The sequence below is a fragment of the Schistocerca gregaria genome, chromosome 2 (assembly GCF_023897955.1).
Source record: "Schistocerca gregaria isolate iqSchGreg1 chromosome 2, iqSchGreg1.2, whole genome shotgun sequence".
In the NCBI taxonomy this organism is placed as follows: domain Eukaryota; kingdom Metazoa; phylum Arthropoda; class Insecta; order Orthoptera; family Acrididae; genus Schistocerca; species Schistocerca gregaria.
The window spans coordinates 997,544,739-997,572,482 of NC_064921.1; the positions used below are offsets into that span (position 1 = coordinate 997,544,739).

The following is a 27,744-nucleotide window of genomic DNA, read 5'->3' on the forward strand; positions in this document are numbered from 1 at the left end:
TATGAATACATGAAGTACAAACAACCAGAAGCTGACACAATTTCCTTTTTCTTTTCATCCATACTTTCTAACATATAAACTACTTTTGAAGTTCCAAAATGTAATACAACAAATAAAAGTCTATAAAACATCACACTGTTCAACGTACTTGCAGTGAGACTGTCACATTTCCTGAAATCCATTATCCATGGCCCCTGGCCTGCTGAGGAACACCGCAATCCTGAGTCCATTGATAAATCATGAAAATCTGCCACATTGCATCACACACAAATAGACCCAGCCTGTGGGCAGATTAGTGAGACTATATCCAACAGGCAGGAGCCACACATTAGTGGGAAACGATAGGCTTCAGATCGACAGGCCCGATTCATTGCAGATACCTGGAGAAATGGCCCCCAGTTGTGGTCGGACATGGAAATCCACTTGTGTGGGCAGCTATTCACGACCCACAAGCATAAGAAATGAGGCCACGGTGATCAATCCATGCAACAGATAACTTGTTCAAATACTCTGAGAAACAATAATAATGAGGATAGGTAGAAACTCTCCATAAATATGATCACTGAGCTGCAGACAGGCATGTAGAGAAGACAATCACACTCTCACAACTAAATTTTCAGCCAAAGCTTTTGTCAGAAAACAAGAGCACACACATATTCAATCAATCACCCAGACACAACTCATGCAACCACGACCACCATCTTCTGCCACTTCGTTTACACTTTCTGAGAATCAGATCCAAACAAACCACTCCTCAATGGCTCCCTGACTCTGGTCAGTAGCCTCTGGGCTAGTGGCTAGAAATAGTGGCAACACTAATTGCAAGCTGAGGGAAGTGGTAGGAAGGGGAGAGGCAGAAGGAATGAGGGAGTAGGGAAGCGGCACACATACTGAGCTGCACCCAGCCAGTGACAATGCCTGACCCCTCAGTAAATAAACTATTTCATCTACTGAAAAAAATAAGATTTTTCCAGTGTTTTTCTTTTAAATTTCCTTGATATTCCCCTGACTGCTCAGACTTGGTTGAAATTCCCTGATATTCCCTTATTTCCAGAATATGTGGCAACCCTCACAACACTTTCTATTGGTCTTGATTGAATGAGAGATTTCCACCTTCTGTGACACTTGCGGTGGCATGTTTGTGGCCTGTAATATTGGTGAAGTCATCAGAGAGCCAATGTAAGTCTTATCCGAATGTATGCTACAGCCATTAAAAATGTGCATGTACTCCCATCACATAACCAATTCGGGGACGCTCATCTTCATTCATCCCCCACGGCAATCACACACTTGCACCCAGAACACTTTTATCACTAAACATCTCAAATGTAGTAAAAATTTCAACTTCTAATTAAAAGCAAGGGAAACTGATAATTTCCATAGGGGTGACAAATTACAAGTGGCAAATAAAACAAATCTGTAAATGTAATGGAAACAATGATGCTCTTCAAATCACAAACAAATACAAAAACTCTCCCCTATGGTTTAACAGTAGAATGTCCAAATCTCAGTTACTCTAAAATTAATGAACTACAAGTTGTACTTTCAGAATTTGTAGATATAAAAGTAGTGTGCTTTAATCAAAACTGGCTCACAGAATAATTTTAAACTCGGCTGCAGCTTTTGTAGAAACAACACATCTCATGGAGCCTCCTGTGTTCTACTTGATGGTGCAATAAACTATAAGGTTAAAGATTTCAGCTGTTTAAATGAAGAATGTTGTTTTTGAAAGTGGTTGTTTAAAGGAAGGTGATTTAAAAACTGAGGTATCATTGTACAGAATTCCTAGAACTTCTGCCACTAAACTTTTCTTAGATAAATTTCAGTCCGCTTTGGAAAAACTTAAGAACGAAAACAAGGAAAAAGATACTGATCATGGCAGACTTCGAATTAGTACATTAGTTGAAACCAGTAACACTGTAAAATTTCATGATTTAATCCAGAAATCTGAGTTTAAATTAAACTTTAATGTTTTTGCAGTAAGTATTGGGAGATGAAGAAGCTTTCACAGGATAGAATAGCATGGAGAGCTGCATCAAACCAGTCTCAGGACTGAAGACAACAACAACAACAACAACAATGTTTTTGCTAGGGAAAACTTCTGGTGAGCAATCTGTTTAGATAACACTCTAACTAATTATCAAGGAAGTTTTGCCCAGATCTAGGGATATCTGATCACTCAGATTTACTTACAGAACTCCCAAAAACAGACAAACTATAATCTGAGTCTTATATACGAAGCAATTTAGATTTGTTTTGTGACAAGTTAAGAGTTATAAACTGGACGAGAGAAGGAAAGTTGCTACTCACCATATAGCGGAGATGCTGAGTCGCGATAGACATAATAAAAAGATTCACACAATCATAGCTTTCGGCCATTAAGGCCTTTGTCAGCAGTAGACACATACACACACGCACACACACACACTCACGCAAGTGCAACTTGCACACACATCTGCAGTCTCAGAGAGCTGAAACTACATTGCGAGCAGCAGTGTCAGTGCATGATGGGAGCGGTGACTGGGTGGGGATCCGGAGGAGGCTGGAGCGGGAAGGGGAAGGGATAGTATGGTGGGAGTGGCAGACAGTGAGGTGTTGGAGTTTGGATGGAGGGTAGGAGAGAAGGTGCAGAGGGGATAATTAGTGGAATCAAGAGAAATAAAAATAAACTAAATTAAAAGACTGGGTGCGCCAGTGAAATGACGGCTGTGTAGTGCTGGAATGGGAACAGGGAAGGGGCTGGAATGGTGAGGACAGTGACTAACAAAGGATGAGGTTAGGAGGGTTGCGGGAATGTAGGATGTATTGCAGGGAAATTTCCCACCTGCGCAATTCAGAAAAGCTAGAGTTGGTGGAAAGGATCCATATGGCAGAGGCTGTGAAGCAGTCATTTAGATGAGGAGTATCATGTTTGGCAGCGTTTTCAGCTACGGGGTGGTAGACTTGTTTTTTGGCCACAGTTTGTCAGTGGCCGTTCTTGCGGACAGACAGCTTGTTGGTTGTCATGCCTACATAGAATGCAGCACAGTGGTTGCAGCTTAGCTTGTAGATCACATGACTGGTTTCACAGGTAGCCCTGCCTTTGACGTGATAGGCAATGTTAGTGACTGGACTGGAGTAGGTGGTTGTAGGAGGATGTATGGGACAGGTCTTGCATCTAGGTCAATTACAGGGGTATGAGCTATGAGGTAAGGGATTGGGAACAGGGGTTGTGTAAGGATGGACAAGTATATTGCGTAGGTTTGGTGGATGGCGGAATACCACGTTAGGAGGGGCAGCAAGGGTAGCATGTAGGGCATTTCTCATTTCAGGGCACAACGAGAGGTAATTGAAACCCTGGTGCTGACTGGGATGGAATATCTTCCACAGTAATCAAAGCACTATGCCACATTTTTTCACACCCACTGACTTCTTATAAAACATCCTTTGAACAAGGTTGCTTCCCAAATGTGCTAAAATGTGCTGAGATAAAGCCTCTTCAAAAAGGGGTCACCAGAAGATATGGCAAATTATGATGCTATATCTCTCATTTCTATCTTTCCTAAAATAATTGAAAGACATGTGGAAAACAACTTGTAAATTTTCTTACAGAAAGTGACATTGTTTCCAAAAATCAGTTTGGTCTTCAAAGAGGAAAAATCGGCATAAATGCCATCAGAGAATTTAGAGAAAGCATTAACACATCATTCGACCAGGGTAAAACGGTTTTAGAAATATTCTATAATCTAACAAAAGCTTTCAGTGAACCACTCGTTAGTACTTTCACAAGATTAAGAGCTATTGGATCATGGATACTGCATTACAGTGGTCCAGTTTGTAACGATCTTTAAATGTAAACAAAACTTCACTGACTCCCGCACAGCATCGCTTTAAATATAATTTTAACAATTGCTACCATTGTTAATTTATTACAAAATGTAACTTACAATTAGATTAGATTAGATTAATACTTGTTCCATAGATCATGAATACGACACTTCGTAATGATGTGGAGCGTGTCAGGTTAATAAAAGATGTCTGTACAAGAAATTACATTACACAAAATATTGCATGACACTAATGATTAAGGTTTTTTTTTTTACTTAGTTTATATCTAAAAATTCAGCCAATGAGTAGAAGGAGTTGTCATCTAGAAATTCTTTTAATTTATTTTTAAATGTTAGTTGGCTATCTGTCAGGCTTTTGATGCTGTTTGGTAGGTGCCCAAAGACTTTTGTGGCAGCATAATTTACCCCTTTCTGTGCCAAAGTCAGATTTAACCCTGCATAGTGAAGATCATCCTTTCTCCTGGTGTTATAGGTATGCACACTGCTATTACTTTTGAATTGGGTTGGATTATTATCAACAAATTTCATAAGGGAATATATATACTGTGAGGTTACTGTGAGGATCCCTAGATCCTTAAATAGATGTCTGCAGGATGACCGTGGGTGGGCTCCAGCAATTATTCTGATTACACGTTTTTGTGCAATGAATACTTTTCTACTCAACGATGAATTACCCCAGAATATGATGCCATACGAAAGTAGTGAATGAAAGTAGGCATAGTAAGCTAATTTACTGAGATTCTTATCACCAAAATTTGCAATAACCCTAATAGCATACGTAGCTGAACTCAGACGTTTCAGCAGACCATCAATGTGTTGCTTCCAGTTTAACCTCTCATCAATGGACACACCTAAAAATTTTGAAAATTCTACCTTAGCTACAGACTTCTGTTCAAATTCTATATTTATTACTGGAGTTGTGCCATTTACTGTACGGAACTGTATATACTGTGTTTTATCAAAATTTAAAGAGAGTCCGTTTGCTGAGAACCACTTAATAATTTTGTGAAAAACATCATTTACAATTACATCACTTAGTTCTTGGTTTTTGGATGTTATTACTATACTTGTATCATCAGCAAAAAGAACTAACTTTGCATCTTCATCAATGTGGAATGGTAAGTCATTAATGTATATCAAGAACAGTAAAGGACCTAAGACCGAACCCTGTGGGACCCTGTGCTTGATAGCACCCCAGTTTGAGGAATCAGCTGTTGTTTTAACATTACACGAACCACTTATTTCAACTTTCTGCATTCTTCCAGTTAAGTATGAATTAAACCATTTGTGCACTGCCCCACTCAAACCATAATGATTTAGCTTATCTAAAAGAATTCCATGATTTACACAATCAAAGGCCTAACTGCTGTTACATTTGTACTGGTTAAAAAATTTAATGTCAAGTAATATAATATTTTTATCGTCATCTTGGTTTTATGAAAATTAATTCACAATCTGATTTCAACATTTATTTTGAGTTTATTTTAATTTCATAATTAGTGACTGTATGGATTTTACTGCTAACATTTGTTTGAAGTATACACATCGTGCTTCACCAGATTACATAAATTAAATACACACGTTTTCTCAAATACACGAATTTCGAAAATTTGGGTGGTATAGCTAAAAAGAGGTAAATATCTGTGTAATTTATAAGTGTCATTAATTACAATGAATTACATACAAATGAATAATGAATGAAATTACATCACTGGATAATGATTGTTATTTTCATTTGAATCATTATGAGGTTTTGTGTTAGTGAATTTACAAATTGCAGTTAAGATAATTAGAGGTGTTAGTTACTTATGCTAACATTTCCACAGCCTCTTAATATTTGTTGCTAAACATTTATTACTTCAATGTCACAGTCTGATATTTAATTTGGCATATGTACATATTTTTGTTAATGACAACAATCTATTAACAATCATGAGAATGTACGTCATTCCAGAATATTCTATATGTATTTGCAAAGAAGAATAGGTTTTAGGGCAAACTGAACTGAACGATACCTAGGAAGCACTGAATCAAACGATAAATACATGGATGCATATAAAAAAGATAGTATTGGACAGTTCATAATAATCTTGGGGGAGGCTGTTCCATAATAAGTTCTTGTCTGATAGAAAGGAAACAAAGAGTTATTTTAAAATCAAATTCAGCTAACTACTACTACAAATGGAAAATATTCTCCCAAGGGGTTCCGCGGGGTTCAATACTACATCCACACCTGTTCTTCTTGTATGTAAATGATATACCATTAAATATTGATGCTTGTTCAGTCTTGTTTGCAGACAGAATATGACACTACAGAAAAAAACAGCAGATAGTGTGCAAAAGGTTCTAGGGAAACTTGAATCCTGGTTTCATACAAATGAACTAAAACTGAATCAAACAAACAACTATCCCTCCTGGCCTCAACCTTCGTTAGTCACTGTCCTCACCCATCCAGCCCCCTCCCTGTTCTCATTCCAGCACTACACAGCCATCATTTCACCGCCACACCCATTCTTTTAATTTATTTTTATTTTTATTTCTCTCCTTTCCGTTACTTACCCCCTCCCCCCTCTGCACCTTCTCCCCTGCTCTTCATCTAAACTGAAACACTTCACTCCCACCATACTCTCTCTCTCCCCCTTCCCGCCAAAGCCTCTTCCTTACCACCACCCTGTCACCACTCCCATCATGCACTGGTGCTGCTGCTTGCAGGGTGGTTTCAGCTCTCTGAGACTACAGACGTGTGTGCAAGTTATGTGTGTGTGTGTGTGTGTGTGTGTGTGTGTGTGTGTGTGTGTGTGTGTGTGTGTGTGTGTGTCTACTGCTGACAAAGGCTTAATGGCCGAAAGCTTTTATTGTGCCTATCGCGACTCAGCATCTCTGCTATATGGTGAGTAGCAACTTTTCTTCTCTGGTATTGAACTAAAACTGAATGTCACAAAGACTCAGATAATAAAGCTTGTCTCTAAATCATTAGCAATGTGCCCTGTAAAAGCAGCTCATAATAATCGACTGATGACAGAAGTAAGCCGTATGAAATCCTTGGGCCCAAACCTTGACTGAAGTTGAAGCTGGAAGACACATGTAGCTTTCTTGACAAATAAATTAAATGCCCTATAATTTGTAATGTTTATTTTTATCTGGTGCTAGTCACATAATCACAAGAAAGAGCCTGTCACATTTATTTTGAATTGGTTACTGGGTATGGGATAATTTTCTCAGGAAATTCTATGAACAGCACAAGGCTATTAATTCTTCACAAGAAAATCATTAGAAAAAGCTGGCCATAAAAATGAGTCATTTCACCCATTACTTAAGCAATTAAAAACACTAACCATTCCTTTACTGCACATACTTGAAATTTTGATTTTTGTATACTATAACCATCCACCTGCTTAGCTGAGAAGTAATGTGTTTGCCTACCATGCAGCAGGCCGAGGTTCGATTCCCAGCCGGACTGGAGATTTTTTACTCTTATGCACTAGGTGTAGTGTTGTCCTCATCATCCTCTAATCATCATCACCGACGTGCAAGTCGCCCAACATGAAATAAGACTTGCAACCCAGCGGCTGAACTTCCCTGGATGGGGCCTTCCGGCCAACAATCACATGATCATTTCAGTTATTTCATTTTGTATACTATAGGCAATATTAACTTGAAAACCACAGCTATGTTACTTGCCACAAGGAGAATGTCCAACATCCCTCGCATCACTTGCTCATATATCACTATACACAGGGCTGGAAGTATATAGCTACAAGACAATAATAACTACAAGATAGGAACATATTAAACATGGACCTTGGCTTTCCGAAAATATTACTCCACATTAATTTAATAGAGAAATGTTATTATGCCCATCAATGAATTCTAGAACACAATCCAATACTCCGAACAACAGAAATATGTGGATTACTAATCTGTAAACTGTTAATCTATAACAAATATTGTAGTGTTATTCATATTTTTACATGATCTAGCATAACTGTTAATTTATAACACACGACTTTCTAAAAATAAAGTAAAAAGTTCTATTGTAAATCATTATATCCTCTTTTAAACTTAACATTTGTCCTGTACAACAAATCCAATGATCTTACATTTTATGCGATGAGATTAATAAATCACATTTCATCTGTATGTACCAAATTTGACTTATTGGTGCTGGATGCAAAGCGGCCAGCACTATGTGGCTATGTTCTCTATTTAAACTATAGTGCAGATATTAACTAAAATTTACAATGTACGATCGGTCTAATCAGACATCATTTTCCACCACTGTAGCTGTGTAATGTAACCCAAGGTTGTGATTTTGTTTTGAATGTATTAAATTAACACTGAGTGAAGTATACCGTGATTTAAGATTTGAATGGTGAATATATGTATTGCATTGCATTTTATTTGACTCAGTTGTCGATTACTCTGACCTAAGACTTCATTCTCCAAGTGCCACGGAGAAAGTTGTACAATGCATCTGTAATTTGTAGTACTGGGAAACCAAACAGTGCTGTCAACTCATATCCTAACTTTGTTGCTGAAACATTTCCTACATTATACATGAGGCGTCTCTTACAGACGACTTGCCAAGAGAAAGCACCACAACCAACCACACCTTGGAAGAAGTAGTTCACTCCACCTAATGGCAAGTTCATCGGAGTGCCATTATGGAATATGTCCACAGGTAGATGGACTGAACCAAAATAAAAGTATTGATAGAAAATTAAAGCACCTATTCACAAAAGAGTACAACCTTTTTCCATTGCAAATGACTTGGAATTTAGTAGTCCTGTACATGCACTGAATCATGATAGGTGTAAGGACAGTTAGTTTGACCACACATTGTTGCATCAGCTACCAATGAAAGCCATATGGATGCGACAGGACACTTCATTTCACAAAATTTTAGATTACAGTCTGTGTTGATGGAATGGGCTCATTTCACTGGTGCACATATCAACCCAAATTTGTCAACAGCTTTAATTGCAGCCACAGACAATTTCATCTCATTGGCAAAACTTTAATGGTAGTAAAGACAATGCAACTAGTGGGTAAACTGCCATTTCCAGCCTTCTGCAGTGGAAACGTTTTGGCTGTTATGTTATTAAGCTCTTAATTTAGTTGTCCAAGATGTCCTTAACCCATAAATGCCCAGGGGGTTGAAAACGACACTGCTGTGACCTGACAAGATTGCCTGGACATGGACTGATGTGTAAAGCACATGTGCCAGTTTGGGTAGCACCAAGCATCTGCAGGTTTTAAGGAACATTGTGATGCTAAAACTTAGTCTGGACCACAGCAACAAATGAGATTGACAGTACCTGTTTCTGTAAGAAAACATTTAGCTCAACATATTGCTCTTACCAGTCAGGTCAGAAGAAAATGTGCACTTTGAAAATATTTGCAAGACAAATGCTTCGCAGATTTTCATGCACAATTGTATTATGTTTTATGATTACTTAATAGTTTGTAATCTGTAATAATAAAATCTGATTATCAAATTTCAATTAATAAACATTAATTGGTCTAAGATTTATTTTAATAATTTCTGTTCATAGTAGTGTATGAACTTATGATTTCATAGGTCACTGTTCACCTACTGTTAAAATCTCCTTTCAGAACTGACAACAACAAATTATTGTTATGGTCGTTATCTGTAGTCACTAATAAATTACACGTGTGAAAATAACACAACTCCATGACATAAAAGGCTCTGGACATATAAGGGTAAACACTACTGCTGAACTGTCAGTCGGTGAAAACTTAGAGTTGCCCTTTGTAATACAGACTTTCCAAAAATTCCTCAAGTTGAGTTCGGATGAGGGCTGACTTGGCATCTCTTCGCTCACAGCTGCAATCGGCGCTGACTTCGGTCGCGCAGCTTGAGGCTGTTGCCAATGGGCACCACTGTGGGGAGCCGGACTCGGGTATCACGGGGATGTCAACCTCGTCCCATCTGTCCCCAGATCGGTCTGCCGCTGTGGTTGCCCCGGTTGCTGCCCGCAGTGGGGCTGAGCCCTCGCCTGTGGTTGATTGGGAGGTCGTTCCAAGGCGTGGCAGGCAGCGAAAGGCGTCCCCGGAGGCTGATCAGAAAGCCTCCCCGGTGCGTCTGACAAACCGGTTTCAGGCACTGTCTCTGGTTGAACCAGATGCAGCTGCCTGTCCTGTTTCAGAGGATCATTCTCAGCCTTCAAGGTCCGGACAATCGCAGAGGGTGGGCTTACTGGTAGTTGGGAGCTCCAATGTTAGGCGCGTAATGGGGCCCCTTAGGGATACGGCGGCTAAGGAGGGGAAGAAATCCAGTGTGCACTCCGTGTGCATTCCGGGAGGAGTCATTCCTGATGTGGAAAGGGTCCTTCCGGATGCCATGAAGAGCACAGGGTGCAGCCAGCTGCAGGTGGTGGCACATGTCGGCACTAATGACGTGTGTCGCTTTGGATCTGAGGAAATTCTCTCTGGATTCCAGCGGCTATCTGATTTGGTGAAGGCTGCCGGTCTTGCTTACGAGATGAAGGCAGAGCTCACCATCTGCAGCATCGTTGACAGAACCGACTGCGGACCTTTGGTGCAGAGCCGGGTGGAGGGTCTGAATCAGAGGCTCAGACGGTTTTGCGACCGTATTGGCTGCAGATTCCTTGACTTGCGCCATAGGGTGGTGGGGTTTCGGGTTCCACTGAATAGGTCAGGAGTTCACTACACTCAGCTGGCGGCTACTCGGGTAGCGGAGGCTGTGTGGCGTGGACTGGGCGGTTTTTTAGGTTAGAAGGCCTCGGGAAAGTGCGGGATGGGCTGCAATGTCAAAGGGTGCTGGGCAATTACAGGACGTGCTTGGATCAAGGAATAGTCGGAATTATAGTTGTAAATTGTTGTAGTTGCGCTGGAAAAGTCCCTGAGCTTCAAGCGCTAATACAAAGCACAGAAGCTGATATCGTTATAGGTACAGAAAGCTGGCTAAAGCCTGAAATAAGTTCTGCAGAAATTTTTACGAAGTCTCAGATGGTGTTCAGGAAAGATAGATTAGGCAGAATTGGTGGTGGAGTGTTTGTGTCTGTCAGTAGTGGTTTATCTTGTAGTGAAGTCGAAGTAGATACTCTGTGCGAATTGGTGTGGGTGGAGGTTATACTTAACAGCCGAATTAAGTTAATAATTGGCTCCTTCTACCGACCCCCAGACTCCGATGATACAGCTGCGGAACAGTTCAGAGAAAGTTTGAGTCTCGTAACAAATAAATACCCCACTCATACGGTTATAGTTGGTGGGGACTTCAACCTACCCTCGGTATGTTGGCAAAAATACTTGTTCAAAACCGGTGGTAGGCAGAAAACGTCTTCCGAGATTGTCCTAAATGCATTCTCCGAAAATTATTTCGAGCAGTTAGTCCACGAACCCACGCGAATTGTAAATGGTTGCGAAAACACACTTGACCTCTTGGCCACAAACAATCCAGAGCTGATAGAGAGCATCATGACTGATACAGGGATTAGTGATCACAAGGTCATTGTAGCTAGGCTCAAAACCATTTCTTCCAAATCCATCAGAAACAAACGCAAAATAATTTTATTTAAAAAAGCGGATAAAGTGCCACTAGAAACCTTCGTAAAAGAAAATTTCCATTCCTTCCGAACTGACTATGCGAATGTAGACGAGATGTGGCTCAAATTCAAAGATATAGTAGCAACAGCAATTGAGAGATTCATACCTCATAAATTGGTAAGAGATGTAACGGATCCCCCGTGGTACACAAAAAAGGTCCGAACGCTGTTGCAGAGGCAACGGAAAAAGCATGCGAAGTTCATAAGAACGCGAAATCCCGAAGATGGGCTAAAATTTACAGACGCGCGAAATTTGGCACGTACTTCGATGCGAGATGCCTTTAATAGGTTGCACAACGAAACATTGTCTCGAAATTTGGTAGAAAATACGAAGAAATTCTGGTCGTATGTAAAGTACACAAGCAGCAAGACGCAGTCAATACCTTCGCTGCGCAGTGCCGATGGTACTGTTATCGACGATTGTGCCGCTAAAGCGGAGTTATTGAACGCAGTTTCAGAAATTCCTTCACCAGGGAAGACGAATGGAATATTCCAGAATTTGAAACACGAACATCTGCTAGCATGAGTTTCTTAGAAGTAGATACCTTAGGGGTTGCGAAGCAACTCAAATCGCTTGATACGGGCAAGTCTTCAGGTCCAGATTGTCTACCGATTACGTTCCTTTCAGATTACGCTGATACTATAGCTCCCTACTTAGCACTCATATACAACCGCTCGCTCAGCCATAGATCTGTACCTACAGATTGGAAAATTGTGCAGGTCGCACCAGTGTTCAAGAAGGGTAGTAGGAGTAATCCATTTAACTACAGACCTATATCATTGACGTCGGTTTGCAGTAGGGTTTTGGAGCATATACTGTATTCAAACATTATGAATCACCTCGAAGGGAACGATCTATTGACACGTAATCAGCATGGCTTCAGAAAACATCGCTCTTGTGTAACGCAGCTAGCTCTTTATTCGCACGAAGTAATGGCCGCTATCGACAGGGGATCTCAAGTTGATTCCGTATTTCTAGATTTCCGGAAAGCTTTTGACACCATTCCTCACAAGCGACTTCTAATCAAGCTGCGGAGCTATGGGGTATCGTCTCAGTTGTGCGACTGGATTCGTGATTTCCTGTCAGGAAGGTCGCAGTTTGTAGTAATAGACGGCAAATCATCGAGTAAAACTGAAGTGATATCAGGTGTTCCCCAGGGAAGCGTCCTGGGACCTCTACTGTTCCTGATCTATATAAATGACCTGGGTGACAATCTGAGCAGTTCTCTTAGACTGTTCGCAGATGATGCTGTAATTTACCATCTAGTAAGGTCATCCGAAGACCAGTATCAGCTGCAAAGCGATTTAGAAAAGATTGCTGTATGGTGTGTCAGGTGGCAGTTGACGCTAAATAACGAAAAGTGTGAGATGATCCACATGAGTTCCAAAAGAAATCCATTGGAATTCGATTACTCGATAAATAGTACAATTCTCAAGGCTGTCAATTCAACTAAGTACCTGGGTGTTAAAATTACGAACAACTTCAGTTGGAAGGACCACATAGATAATATTGTCGGGAAGGCGAGCCAAAGGTTGCGTTTCATTGGCAGGACACTTAGAAGACGCAACAAGTCCACTAAAGAGACAGCTTACACTACACTCGTTCATCCTCTGTTAGAATACTGCTGCGCGGTGTGGGATCCTTACCAGGTGGGATTGACGGAGGACATCAAAAGGGTGCAAAAAAGGGCAGCTCGTTTTGTATTATCGCGTTATAGGGGAGAGAGTGTGGCAGATATGATACACGAGTTGGGATGGAAGTCGTTACAGCATAGACGTTTTTCGTCGCGGCGAGACCTTTTTACGAAATTTCAGTCACCAACTTTCTCTTCCGAATGCAAAAATATTTTGTTGAGCCCAACCTACATAGGTAGGAATGATCATCAAAATAAAATAAGAGAAATCAGAGCTCGAACAGAAAGGTTTAGGTGTTCGTTTTTCCCGCTCGCTGTTCGGGAGTGGAATAGTAGAGAGATAGAATGATTGTGGTTCGATGAACCCTCTGCCAAGCACTTAAATGTGAATTGCAGAGTAGTCATGTAGATGTAGATGTAGATGTAGATGTGTAATCTGCTCCAACTTTTGTTCAATTCTGAAACTTTCTGAGGTTTGTCCCATACTTCATCCCACCACCATCACTTACTCAGTCCATTCACAAGCTTCACCTATCCCATCAAAGGCAGGGCTCCATATAAAACCACTCATGCAGCCTACAAGCTAGGCTGCAACGACTGTCGTGCGTTCTATGTGTGCACGACAATCAACAAGCTCTCCGTCCCCATGAATGGCCACTGAAAAACTGTTGCATCACTTCTATCTTTGGGCGGGCCTAATTTATTAGAGTCATCAGATCTTATGATATCGACAGAAAATTGGTCTCCTCAATTATTTCATTGCAAAACCATGACGGATATGTTTCTTTGTCATGGTCGGACAAACTGGAAAATGTATTTATGATTTGCCAGTTTTACAATGAGCAGAAAATCAGAACACTACCATGCAGTGTATGGTACAAAGCCAAATTAAGGGAAAACAAATGTATGAGAATTTGGAGAATCCCAGTTCAAAAGTGACTCAAGCAGTCTGGAATTTGATAACCATTACACAAATTTATTTGGACAATTTAATCCAGACCAAATTACAAAAAATAGTACATGTTTTCAGAACCAGTTAATACTGTGGAAAATCATGTTACTGTTCCAATTACCAAGCAGTGTGCTTTGCGCGTTCTTTGAACACTGCTGACATCATAGAGTACAGAAAGGGGGGGGGGGGGGGTGCTTGTAGGTTGATATTGGCAAGTGATCAGTCAAGGCTAACCAAACAAATATGGGTATAAAAGGAAGGTACTTTGAAACACATGTTCAGTTGTAATGCAGTAAGGCTGGGAAAATAATGTCTAAACCAATAATGGAATAAAATGGAAAGCTGAAAATGATCCTTGGCTTGGTCTGGTAGAATATAAGCAAGCATGAGAAGATACTTCAAGTAATGAAGTAGAATTGGCTGAAAAACAGACTGTAAAGTTCATCCCACTTCTGGTCATCAAGTGTAGAGTATACGAGCTCTTCTGACACCAATTGTAAATGTACACAGGCTTTAGGAAAGGGGGGAGGTGGTTGTTACATATGCCTCGTGACGACAGGGTGCAGGAGGCCAAGTGGTCAGGATTAGAGTGTGGGCATCCAGGGCTGCTGTTAAATGACAAAACAAGGAATTAAGTACAATAAAGAGGATATATTTCAATATACGGAGTACACATGGTGCGCCTATGGTCAGAAGTTAGCAGGTTTATGCCAGTCTAGGATGTCGAACAATTAAATGAAATGGGCAATGGAAGGTGAAGCGGTTCATGTTGAGTTACGTTGGTGGCTGGATGCAAACAGCAGAGTCAGAGTCTCTGAGTTCCGAAAAGACAAAAGACGTCTGTTCTGCTCGAGGTCTGGATTACAAGAAAGAGAAGCAAGTGTGTTCTGCGCTGCAGGACATTCCGGCATCCACACACGTGATCAGTGTTCCGCGCACACTATTGACTAAAATCAATGGCATGAATTCGCTAGTAGTTTCAGCAGGGGGCTCAGGGCATCTCCTGTTAGCAGCTTTAATTGGACAGAACTGACTCAGTTTTGAAAGACAAGCGACTTGTGTCACATAGACACGGTGTGAATTACTCAGGGAGAAAACTTGTAAAGATTCCACTGGGCCTTTGAAATAAATTTCTTCAACCAATTCCCTAAAATATTCCTTGACTGGCTGCCATCCTGTACAGTACTATTCATTACACTGGAAATAATAATACTGGTACTAATGGTGGTACTAATAGTGTGGATTAATTGTCAAAGTTTTTTATTTGGAAAAATGTAAATGCTATTAAAAATGGTGATATACATTTTATTAATACTCGTCTATTTCAAGTGAGGGGTTATGGACATAGTTGGCAAGATGTTATAGATGCTCAAGGTAACGTTTATGATAAATGTTATGTTACATCTGGAGCCCAGAGGTATTGTTAATTAAGTCAATTTTTCTCTAAAGCTCAATTTCATAGCCTACCTGATTACTGTTATATCAAATCGATTTCTACTGATTTAAAAACTGATAGATTAGAAGCTTCATTTTCCGCAAGTAGTATGCTAAGTGGATCAGGATCTGTAACAAATGTACCATTTATTTATTTATAATAAAGGAGAAAATTTAGCTGTTGCTCATGAAATAGTTGAAATAAATAGTACATCTACTAATCCAATGTTAATTAGTGATATCAAGGGGCAAAAAGATTTAGCTAATATGTGGGGAGATGGATATAATGATTATCCATTCTGTACAACATTCGTATGTAATTGGCCTAATTATGAATATTGGATTATTCCATTTTATAATAATGGTTCAGGGAAAAAAAAAATAGGCGGAATACTCAAAATGAAGTAAGAGGGCCAGTATTATTATAAAATATATTCACAAGGTATAGCAAGTCATGCAGCTGATAAATCAGAAATTTTTTCATTGAATTATTAGTCACAAATAGGTATAATTAAAATAGCATGTCGTACTCATGGTGTAGGTTTAGCAGATGATACATATATGTTAGGTTCAATAAATAGGCCTGCTTTTTCAACTGTAATGAAAAATGTAAGTCCAAGTGGTTTTGGAATGCAAGAAGAGAATGAAAAATCAAAACCAATATCTAATAATATAACATTATCTGTTTATGATCAGTGTATTGAAAAAGGTCAGGAAGTAGGTAAATTGAATGAAATACATCAAGAACATCAAATAGCTAGTTTTAGTTTAGGTATTAATCCTGTGTCAAGTAATACTCCTACTGAGATAAATTCATTTTTGAATGCTAAAATGGTAATTCAGATGACAACTAGAATTACTATAGGCACTAATTAAGAAACACACAATTATCAAATGCATACATTAAATTATACTGATGAAATGTGGATGACTTCTTCAACTAAATCTTTTGTACATAACTTCAGGCATGTTTGTTTTGATTCTAATGCAATGCACTATACTGAAATAATACCTGGATCTTCTGCAAGTACTTCTGATCATTTAAATGTACCTAATCCAAAAAGTACAGATCGCAGTAGATCACCTATTACAGTTACTATGGATGGTAAGGATTTAAGATAAAACTATTTGTAATATTTTTGTAAAGTTTATATTTAACAAACAAATTCTACAAAGAAAAATGGATTTAATTGTTTTCTAATTGTATATCTCATGTAGTCCAATAATATTTACAAATCCTTTGTTCCCATGCATCTCCTTTGAAATATGAGGGTGATTTCAAATAGTTGTCAACTGTGGCTATCAATTCTTTGTTTGAAGTGAATCTTCATCTATCAAGAAAAATTTTCCATTTTGGTAAGAGATGAAGTCTGACAGAGCCATACCAGTTGAATAAGGCAGGTGTGGCAACAATTCATACCTTAGCTCATGTAATTTTGCCATGGCGACTGCACGTGTGTGCTAGCGCGCATTGTTTTGATGGAAGATGACTTTCTTCCTTGTTAAACCTGGTCTTTTTTCGCCTATCTTTTGTCGCAATTTGTCCAGAAGGTTAGCATAGTATTCACCAATAATTGTCTGCTCAGTGGGGAGGTACTCTACAAAAAGAATCCCCTTCGCATCCCAGAACACTGATGCCATGACCTTTCCCGCTGAAGGAATTGTCTTTGCTTAAGGAATTGTCTTTGCTTTCTTTGGTGGCAGAGAATCACCATGTTTCCACTGCTTTCACTGTCGTTTTGCCTCTGGGGTATAGTTGTGCACCCACGTTTCATCTGTGATCACAAGCCGGTGCAAAAAATCTTGTTTGTTTCTCCTAAAATGGGCCAAACATTGTTCCGATATGTCCATTCTCAAGCATTTTTGATCCAGCATCGAGAGCCACGGTACCCATTTTGCAGATAACTTTTTCATTTATAATTCTTAGGTTAAAATGCGATATACCATTTCAAATGAGATATGGCAAGCATGAGCAATTTCACGCACTTTCAATCGGCAATCCTCTATGACCATTTTGTGCACTTTTGCAATGATTTCTGGTGTAGTGATACATCTTGGTCAACCACTGTGTGGATCATCATCTAAGCTCTCCTGACCAAATTTAAATTTATTTGTCCACTTGGCAACAACTGAGTATGAAGGAGCAGAGTCCCCCAGTGTATTCTGGAAATCAGCATCAATGTCCTCTGCTTTCATACCTTTCTTTACGAAGTACTTAATCACTGCTCGAATCTTGATTTTTTTCCATCTTCACAAATCACTATGGGGGGAACAACAACAGAGCCATGTATCTGCCACAGTTCTCTTCCAAGGGCACTGATGTGGCACATGTTTACAGGCAACAGTCCAATGGATATCACTTGAACAACTCGTTGTGCTAGCGCTGACCTCTCGTGGTCATTACGAGAGCTTTTCAAAACCACCCTCCTATTCTATATTAGAACACACAAATACAGGAGTTTATTGAAGAGTAAAATCTCCTTCAAACTTTATTTGAATATTAGGAGGTTCACCACTAAAAATATGTTTTAATTGTTCAAATGATCCTGGATCAAAATTAGGACCATCCATACATATTAAACATTTATTAGCACTTTCAATCAATCCAAATGTAAAATGTTTATTATTTTTATTATACCATCCAGTATTAATCATAGCATTTGCTATTAAATGAGCAAATGTAGATTTGAAACTATTAAGTGGACCTATTAACTGAATCCAATCACATTTTATATTTGTTTTGTTTAATATATTCTAAAATGTAAATATAAAATCATAAATGATATCCCAGTCACCTCCAAACAGATGTTTAATTATATCTAAAGATTCTTTTTTGTTAAAATAATATGAATAAAACTGTTGTGCTTATACTTGAAAATACACTTTCTTTGCATTTAAGAGACAATTATATAATTATCATATAGAAAAATCACTTAACATAATTTGAATATGTTTTGTAACATTTGAAACGATCTTTTCGTTTAAAGTATATAAAGAATATAATAGAGGGAAAAATTCCGCGTGGGAAAAATATATCTAAAAACAAAGATGATGTAACTTACCAAACGAAAGTGTTGGTATGTTGATAGATACGCTAACAAACACAAACACACACACAAAATTCAAGCTTTCACAACCCCCGGTTGCTTCATCAGGAAAGAGGGAAGGAGAGGGAAACACCAAAGGATGTGGGTTTTAAGGGAGAGGGTAAGGAGTCATTCCAATCCCGGGAGCGGAAAGACTTACCTTAGGGGGAAAAAGGGACAGGTATACGCTCGCGCGCGCACAGACACACACACACACATCCATCCGCACATATACAGACACAAGCAGACATATGTAAAGGCACAGAGTTTGGGCAGAAATATTATTCCTCCTAAACAATGTATTTTGTATCTTGTTGATAAGAACAGTGACATGATTTTTCATGGTTCTGAAAAACATGTACTTTTTTTAATAATTTGGTGTGGATTTAAATTGTCCAGCTGAACTTGTGTACTGGTTAGCAAATTTCAGACTGCTTGAGTCACTTTCGAATTGTGACTCTCCAAATTCACATACATCTACACTCCTGGAAATTGAAATAAGAACACCGTGAATTCATTGTCCCAGGAAGGGGAAACTTTATTGACACATTCCTGGGGTCAGATACATCACATCATCACACTGACAGAACCACAGGCACATAGACACAGGCAACAGAGCATGCACAATGTCGGCACTAGTACAGTGTATATCCACCTTTCGCAGCAATGCAGGCTGCTATTCTCCCATGGAGACGATCGTAGAGATGCTGGATGTAGTCCTGTGGAACGGCTTGCCATGCCATTTCCACCTGGCGCATCAGTTGGACCAGCGTTCGTGCTGGACGTGCAGACCGCGTGAGATGACGCTTCATCCAGTCCCAAACATGCTCAATGGGGGACAGATCCGGAGATCTTGCTGGCGAGGGTAGTTGACTTACACCTTCTAGAGCACGTTGGGTGGCACGGGATACATGCGGACGTGCATTGTCCTGTTGGAACAGCAAGTTCCCTTGCTGGTCTAGGAATGGTACAACGATGGGTTCGATGACGGTTTGGATGTACCGTGCACTATTCAGTGTCCCCTCGACGATCACCAGAGGTGTACGGCCAGTGTAGGAGATCGCTCCCCACACCATGATGCCGGGTGTTGGCCCTGTGTGCCTGGGTCGTATGCAGTCCTGATTGTGGCGCTCACCTGCACAGCGCCAAACACGCATACGACCATCATTGGCACCAAGGCAGAAGCGACTCTCATCGCTGAAGACGACACGTCTCCATTCGTCCCTCCATTCACGCATGTCGCGACACCACTGGAGGCGGGCTGCACGATGTTGGCGCGTGAGCGGAAGACGGCCTAACGGTGTGCGGGACCGTAGCCCAGCTTCATGGAGACGGTTGCGAATGGTCCTCGCCGATACCCCAGGAGCAACAGTGTCCCTAATTTGCTGGGAAGTGGCGGTGCGGTCCCCTACGGCACTGCGTAGGATCCTACGGTCTTGGCGTGCATCCGTGCGTCGCTGCGGTCCGGTCGCAGGTCGACGGGCACGTGCACCTTCCGCCGACCACTGGCGACAACATCGATGTACTGTGGAGACATCACGCCCCACGTGTTGAGCAATTCGGCGGAACTTCCACCCGGCCTCCCGCATGCCCACTATACGCCCTCGCTCAAAGTCCGTCAACTACACATACGGTTCACGTCCACACTGTCGTGGCATGCTACCAGTGTTAAATACTGCGATGGAGCTCCGTATGCCACGGCAAACTGGCTGACACTGACGGCGGCGGTGCACAAATGCTGCGCAGCTAGCGCCATTCGACGGCCAACACCGCGGTTCCTGGTGTGTCCGCTGTGCCGTGCGTGTGATCATTGCTTGTACAGCCCTCTCGCAGTGTCCGGAGCAAGTATGGTGGGTCTGACACACGGGTGTCAATGTGTTCCTTTTTCCATTTCCAGGAGTGTATATTTCCCTTAATTTGGCTTTGCACCAAACATTGCGTGGTACAGTTCTGATTTTCTGTCCATTGCAAAACTGACAAATCATAAATACATTTTCCGGTTTGTCTCACCACGACAATGAAACATATCCATCCTGGTTTAGAGGAGATTGATTTTTCCATTGGTGTCATAATGTATGATGACCCTAGTAAATACGGTCCGCACAAAGACAGAAGTGAGGCTGTTGTGGAAGATACATCTGCAGGATCTGTTATGTCATTTGCAATTGTGAATGAAGTGGATGTGTTCTCTATAACTTTGTGGTTTTTTGAGGAAGAGGAAGACAAACCTTCCATGTTTTGTCTTAATTTTCTATAAAAATCTGTAAAGATTTTATAATGGTTTTCATATTGGTTTTGCCAGAAGACGTTATGTTTTCAATGGCTTTGGAACTTTTATTGAAGAAATTAAGAAATTTTTTGGTTTGTGGAACGGTTCCATTTGTCTTGTATATAATTCACTATTTTGAATAGTGATGCCCATACATTTTTTGATTAAGTGGCTATGTAGGCATACAAGGAATCTATACATTCTTGATATGACCAATATAACTTAACAATTTTAATTAGTAGTGTTATGATTTCGAAGTATTGATACTGAATGAGCACTGCCATTACTTTCAAATTTTCTTTTCCTACTCCTTAAGTGGTAAATTCAAACTGGTGTCTTCTTTTTGCTCTTTTACGACAACTTATAGATCTTTACCTGGAGTTTTAGGAGGTTCTTGATCAGGAACTTCCTCAGTATCAGAACAGTCTGAGGATGAAACAGTAGCACTAATGTTATTATTGGACATGGCTTTCAATCCAAATAATTCGTTAATTTCTTTTTGGTTTGGCAAAAATAATATATATATACCTTCTATTCCTTCCTTCAGTAACCTAAAACATTTCAAAATTACACTTTAGTTTTCACTTGTGTGGCATCATGATAAATATATTTTTCAACAAATTTTGTATGTATTCTACCTCCAAATGCTGGTTTTAAACATACATTGCAAAAAAAGAATTAAACTCATTTGTAATACTGTTTGAAATGTATTATTAATATATTTACATATAATTTCCATTGTTTGAAAAGCATAATGATCTTGACATGGAGAATAAGTTGAATAGATATAAGGTCTGGTACTGACATATACATGTACAAAAGTTAATTCTTTCGATGCATCATTATATTTCTAATTAACAATTTCATTTATGTAAATTTCAGGACACAGTGCTGCTGATAATCATGCTTTGTAAGTGCTGCCCTTATGTAAATTACAAAACAAATATAAATTTCCAATATTGCATACACAATATATACAATTGACCAAAACAAATGTTGTAATTGGAAACTTATATTCATTTACCTTGATCATTTTATACAACACATATCAGATGTTGTAGCCAAACATTTCATAAAATGATCATATCTTCTTATTTCTTTCAATTTCCAGTCAAAAGATCACTGGAAATTATCATCATTAGGGTACTGCTCATAAGCAGTTTGTCCAATAACTTCATGAATACCTCAATTAAAAATCTATTTAGGTAACATTAATTTTAAAAAAAGGTCAGGTCTAAACGTACTTCTAGATTTCAATGGCTTTATACTTCCTATATCTTTTGTGCACTTTGTGGAAATATGTTTCAAACGTTCTTTTATTTGCAAATCAGATGTAGTTCTATTCCATTCATCATCAGGATAAGTTGTAATATCATCAGACTCATCTGAATCCTATTCTAACATTTCATGTGCATCTGATATACATGGAAGTGAGTCACTAGAATTGGTGTCCAAGGTTTCTACAGCTTGAAAAACGGTGTGTTTGACACTTCTAAAAATAAAATATAAAAATAAGTTAATTATGTTAATAGATACCTGCTAGTTCTTTTACATAGCATATAGATTACTTGCCTGAGTAGTGGAGAGTGACTTACTCCGTGATAGTACTCATGTATCTGAGCAGATAGCTTTCATTTCATACCCATATTTGTTTGTGTAGCCTTGACTGATCACTTGATAACAGCAAGCTCACTGCTGCCTGGAATAAGTGGTGGTGGTGGTGGGATGATGTAAGGTACACACCTCAAAAAGTTTCAGAATTGAACAAAGGTTGGAGCAGATTAAACACTCGTCTTGAGGAATTTTCAGAAGGTCTGTATTACAAAAGGCAACTGTAGGTTTCACTGTCTGACAGTTCCAACATAAACAGGGTGAAGTTACATCTTATTGCCATGTCCTGTATCAGCTTCTTGACGTTAATGTTGCCACTGTTCATCCTGTCAACTGGACCACCCATTTGCTGAGCACACTGCCCAACACAACATTATTCATTTCAATGACTGCTTCATAGCCTTTGCCATCTGAATCCTTCCTTGAACTGCGCTGATGGATACCCTTCCTGCAACATACCCTATGTTCCTGTTACCCTCCTGGCCTCAACCTTCATTAGCCACTGTCCTTCACCCACTTATCCCCTTCCCTGTTCCCACTCCAGCCTTCTATTTCACCAAGGCAACTACAGTCTTTTTACTTCTCTCCTTTTCTGTCCCCCTACCCCCACCCCCCACCCCCGCCTTTTTTACTCACCTATCACCTTCCCTGTTCTCACCCCAGCAATACAGAGCCTTTTATGCGCCACAAACGCACCCACATTCTTTTTACTGCTCTCCTTTCTTGCTCCCCCTCCTGCCCTACGTCTAACCTCCAAACTGCACATAGCAACCTTAGCCTCGTCGCTGTATGCTCCCACCAGTAGCATTTTACTATCCCCCACCCCTAGCCTGCTATCCCTTCTCCTCCCTGCCCCAGCCTCCTCCTTACCCCCACCACACAGATTATTTCACCCATTGTGTGCTGTTGCTTGAGGTCTGGCCTCAGCAACCACAGAAAGTGTGTGTGACTTGTGTTTGCATAAATGTGTGTGTACATGTTGTCCAACTCAGAAGAAGGCCTTTTGGCCGAAAGTTTACTTATTTAGCAGGCTTTTGTTGTGCCTGACTGCAACACAACATCTCCGTTATAAGGTGAGTAGCAGTCTATCATTTTCATAATTTTGTCATTATTGTATACTTTCCTTCTATGTTATAACTGAATAGATAAAAAAACCTGCTCACCAAGTGCCGGCATGACACACACATAAAAGAAGGTTATAATTATGCAAGCTTTCAGAGCCAGTGACTCCTCCTTCCAGCAGAAGGGTTGAAGGGAAGGAAGAGGGGTGAAGGAAAAGGACTGAAGAGATCTAGGAAAAGGGGCAAAATTCAGAAAAGTCGCTCAGAACTGTGGATCAGGGGAGACTTACCGGACTCTTCCTTCCCTTCAACACACCCATAGCTGGCTCCAAAAGCTTGCATAATTATAACCCCTTTTCATGTGCGTGTTCTGCCACTGCTTTATGAGGAGATTTTTCATCTATCCAATTCCATTATATTGCCAAAAATTGATTGTTTTCCTTATATGTGTATAATTTGCAATATATTTACTTCAATTTTCAGGTTGTAATGCACTAGGCCTATATCGGTGTGCACTGAAAACACCATGAGGCCATTAAATGCAGTTTCAAGAACCACTGCTGAAGCCTTCAAATAGAGACTCTATGGCTGGTTTCAGAATCTCCAGCAGATCACGTCTATTGCTCTTGCTACACTACTGGAGCCAAGGTTCGAAACCCTGGTGTTTATCATTGCAACTTCTGTACTCTGTGAAAGAGTATTCTCAAAAACTGTAATTTTAATTAACGACAGAAGAACCCATCTCAAACCTACAGACATTCAGAAACTAACATTTCTGATGCCAATGCCACTAGTAATTAGGCTCATCTACTGTTAAGTTTGGAGCATTATCTTTTGTTTCTCACAAACTTTCATACCTATAGAACCTGGGACAAAACTGATCTTTTCTGTCACCTCTTCTATCAATTGCGTGTAGACTGGTTTCCCTGAGTAGTCTACAGCTTTAATAATAGGTACCAAAAATACATAATGAGATTTTATGCATGTAATGTCATTGGAAATAGTTGAGTCCTTTAGAAGTTCTTTAGCTGAAGTAATGCTCAATGCCTCCTCCCGCAATTTAAGAACAGTGTTCTTAATGTCTTCCAAATGCTCCTAAAAGCCTTTTGACAGCAGAAACCAGCTTATTTACTTGTGGAAATTCGAGACATATCATCTCAGTTACACGATTTGTAGCATGGGCAAGATATGCGATATGGAACAAGGCTGGATAAAATAATTTCAACAATTTAACAGGAGCAGTCATGTACGTGGCTGCTGTGAAGACATCATTATTTTGCGATATATCTTGTTTTTGTTCCCGTCTGTTCATATATCTTTGATGTTGTAATGCATTTTTCTTTTGTCCTGTAACATTAAGATAAAAGTTGTTTTCTAGATGTAATATGTAACTGGAAATTATTTCTATTTTGTAAGTAGATAAATATGTTTAGAGTTTATTGATTGTGGAAAGCTTTAATTTTTTTGTGTTTATCTTTTACTGTAATAAGTTTGGTAGAAAATAGTTGTTTGAAGATATATGTAATTTACTTTGATGTTGTATAAACTGTGGGCGTGAGTATTGAGAAAGAGAGAGAGCAATATCGACAGTCGAGCCAACAAAGGGGGTTTGTGTTGTTGGGTAGCTAGAGAGGCGGACAAATGTTTTACTGTGGGAGTTGTGACTTTTACGAACTGGTGAAGAATAAGTTTAGTGGCAAGCGATGTACATTTTGAATGACTGTTTTATACCAGTACGTGATATGATAATAGTGAGTGTAGAAACTGGGCGAAGTAAATACTGAGACTGTGCCATGAGGCGAAGTGACTATGACAGTGCAACCGAGAATGGGCGGTAATGTAGCTTTGGGTCTGTGAATTGAACTGCACTTGTATTTTGACTGTGTTTTCGTACACTCAAGTACTGTGAACTTACATATTTATTCGCGTTTCGATGAACTGCCGGTCGCCTATAATCAGTAACAGTCGTTATGAACTTATGCAAACTGTCTATTGTGTGTGAGTACATTCCTGCCCAGGACGGTTTTTCGCGATCGCGGCAGTCATAATACGAATTGACTTTCTATAGAATTCGCCGTCGGAGAGTTTTATAAACTGTGTGTGGCATAAGTAAACTTAAATTGTGTGTGCCAGAAACATTAATACGGTGCACATACGGACATCTGTAACAACAATTACATCGACCAACCTGTGGCCTGCAAAACGCCACTGTAATCAGATTTGCAGCTTAATGAATACCACTGCCCGCCCGATTACGAGGAAAAATCATCAGCTGCAATCACACGACCGTGGGAGCAGATCTCAGCATTTCACCAGGACCAGCCAGCTGCCGCTGATATCGCGGCCATCGTCACAACACACAAGATAAGATTTAAAAGCAGCGCTCTCCTCTGAAAGACTCAAAATTATTGCAAACAGTTTTAATTTCGAAGTGGTGTGTTCTATGTAGACATTGTTGACTTTCATTAGCAGTAGCCATTTCCCTTTTAATTATTTCCATTTTTTTTTTTTTTTTTTTTTTTTTTTACATTTTAAATCCGCTGCCACTGCATGTTTAATTTTTTTATAACTTTTGTAGGGTGTGTGTCTAAATTCGTGTGCCGTTGCATTTACGAGAAGTATTGTAATGCTTTGCTACCTGGACAAGGGTGCCCGCCATTAATTTCTTAAACGTCGACCAATGACAGTGAGCTTGCTTGCTATTGGTGTTAACATTCTATAGTGGGTAATTCAAAGGTGGGTAGCTGTCAAACCACACGGGTTGTGATTAAGTTGAATGAGAGTCGTGTAAAATTGTGGGTTCATCACTCAACTTTGGTATTATTTTGTTTATTGATGTTAGAAACAATTTTTTTTGTCAATATCCTTAAATCTTATTTAATATGGTTATTCTATGCTAAACTGGGATAAATGCACGGTCAGATATTGTGTTGGGAAGTAAAATTTGGTGAAACGTCTATTTAGATACGGCTTGATTTGGACTGCATTAGTCAAGACGGTATTTTTCGGGTATTTTGGCGATACTTAGTGACAGGGTTGAATCGCAGTCGTCACATATGGTGACCGTGGAGTGACGGGACAGGGTATTTTGACGCTGTCTTAAAGAATTGCAATCTTCGGATCTCAGTTTCAAAAGTTTTGATAATTAGTGGGAGTGGTTTGTTGGTGTTAGGATCAGAAAATAGACAAGATGACTATTAAAAAGGATGAACGTGTAGCCAGTTTTAAAGTGTGGGATGACGAGCAAGGGGAAAATAAAGAACATGAAATTGCTATGGAAAAGGACACAGTAATTAAGATAGAACCAGAGGCTGATAAAGATGTAGATGGAACAGGAGGGGTAAAAAGTATGTTTGCTGTACTGTTAGCGGAAATGAGAGAAATGAAAGAGGGCCATAAAGGTTTAAGAGAAGATATAGAGGGTATAAATAAGAAAATGGAAGCTTTAGCAAATCACAAAAGGATATGGGAGAAGAACTAAAGAATTTAGATAGGAAATTTGAACAAAGGTCTGAGGATTTTAAAAGGGAACTAGATGATGGTATAGAAAAGAGGATTTCAAATATAAAGTTGGATATAGGCAAAGATTTTAACAAATTTAAAGATGATGTTAAAGAGACATTTAAAGAAACTGAATTCGAACTGATGGAAAAGCAAAAGAGTTTTAGGGGGGAGGTAAATGGAAGGGTAGATTGCTTGGATGAGAATATTGTAGCACAGGCTGAAGTGTGTGATAAAAGACAGACAGAAGTGGAGGAATATTGTGATAGAATTTTACAGGAACATAGTAAGAAAGCTCAAGGAGAAGTGGGAAGAATCAGGGAGTCCACTTCTGTGATTGAGAAAAGAGTAGGAACTTTGGAAAGAAAAATAGAAGACAGGAATTGTACAGCTCCATCTGTGGTAATACATATGAGAGATGGTAGTACTTTTAATAATATAGTATTTGATCCTAAAGGCAACGCCCACCCAGTGGCTTTTGTGAATAGTTTACGAAGTCACTTTACTGTAGAGTGGATTGAGAAAGATAAATTAAGGAGGGCAAGTGCATGTTTAAAGGGTGAAAGTTTAGATTGGGGAGCAGATGCACCAGATAGATATGAAACTTTTGAGGATTTTGTGTCAGCTTTTCTGGCAGAAAAAGAAAAACAGAGTGATGTAATTGAGGCTTTTAAGAAGGCACCATGGTATGATAACTGAAATAGAGAGAGCATGAGAGAATATTGTGAAAGATGGATCAATAGGTTGAAGCATTTGGACAGTACTTGGAGTGATCGAGAT

General features: G+C 39.6%; 1 long non-coding RNA gene across 1 annotated transcript in view; it reads right to left on the reverse strand.

Annotated features, from left to right (window-relative positions):
• Window positions 1-15,245: 15,245 nt before the first annotated feature.
• Window positions 15,246-27,744, reverse strand: part of LOC126335500 (uncharacterized) — a 53,320-nt gene continuing 40,821 nt past the window's right edge. The window contains exons 3-4 of the long non-coding RNA XR_007564886.1: window positions 21,167-21,342; window positions 15,246-15,565 (exon numbers count right to left, since the gene is read on the reverse strand). This is a non-coding gene — a long non-coding RNA (uncharacterized LOC126335500). The remainder of the gene's footprint in view (window positions 15,566-21,166; window positions 21,343-27,744) is intronic.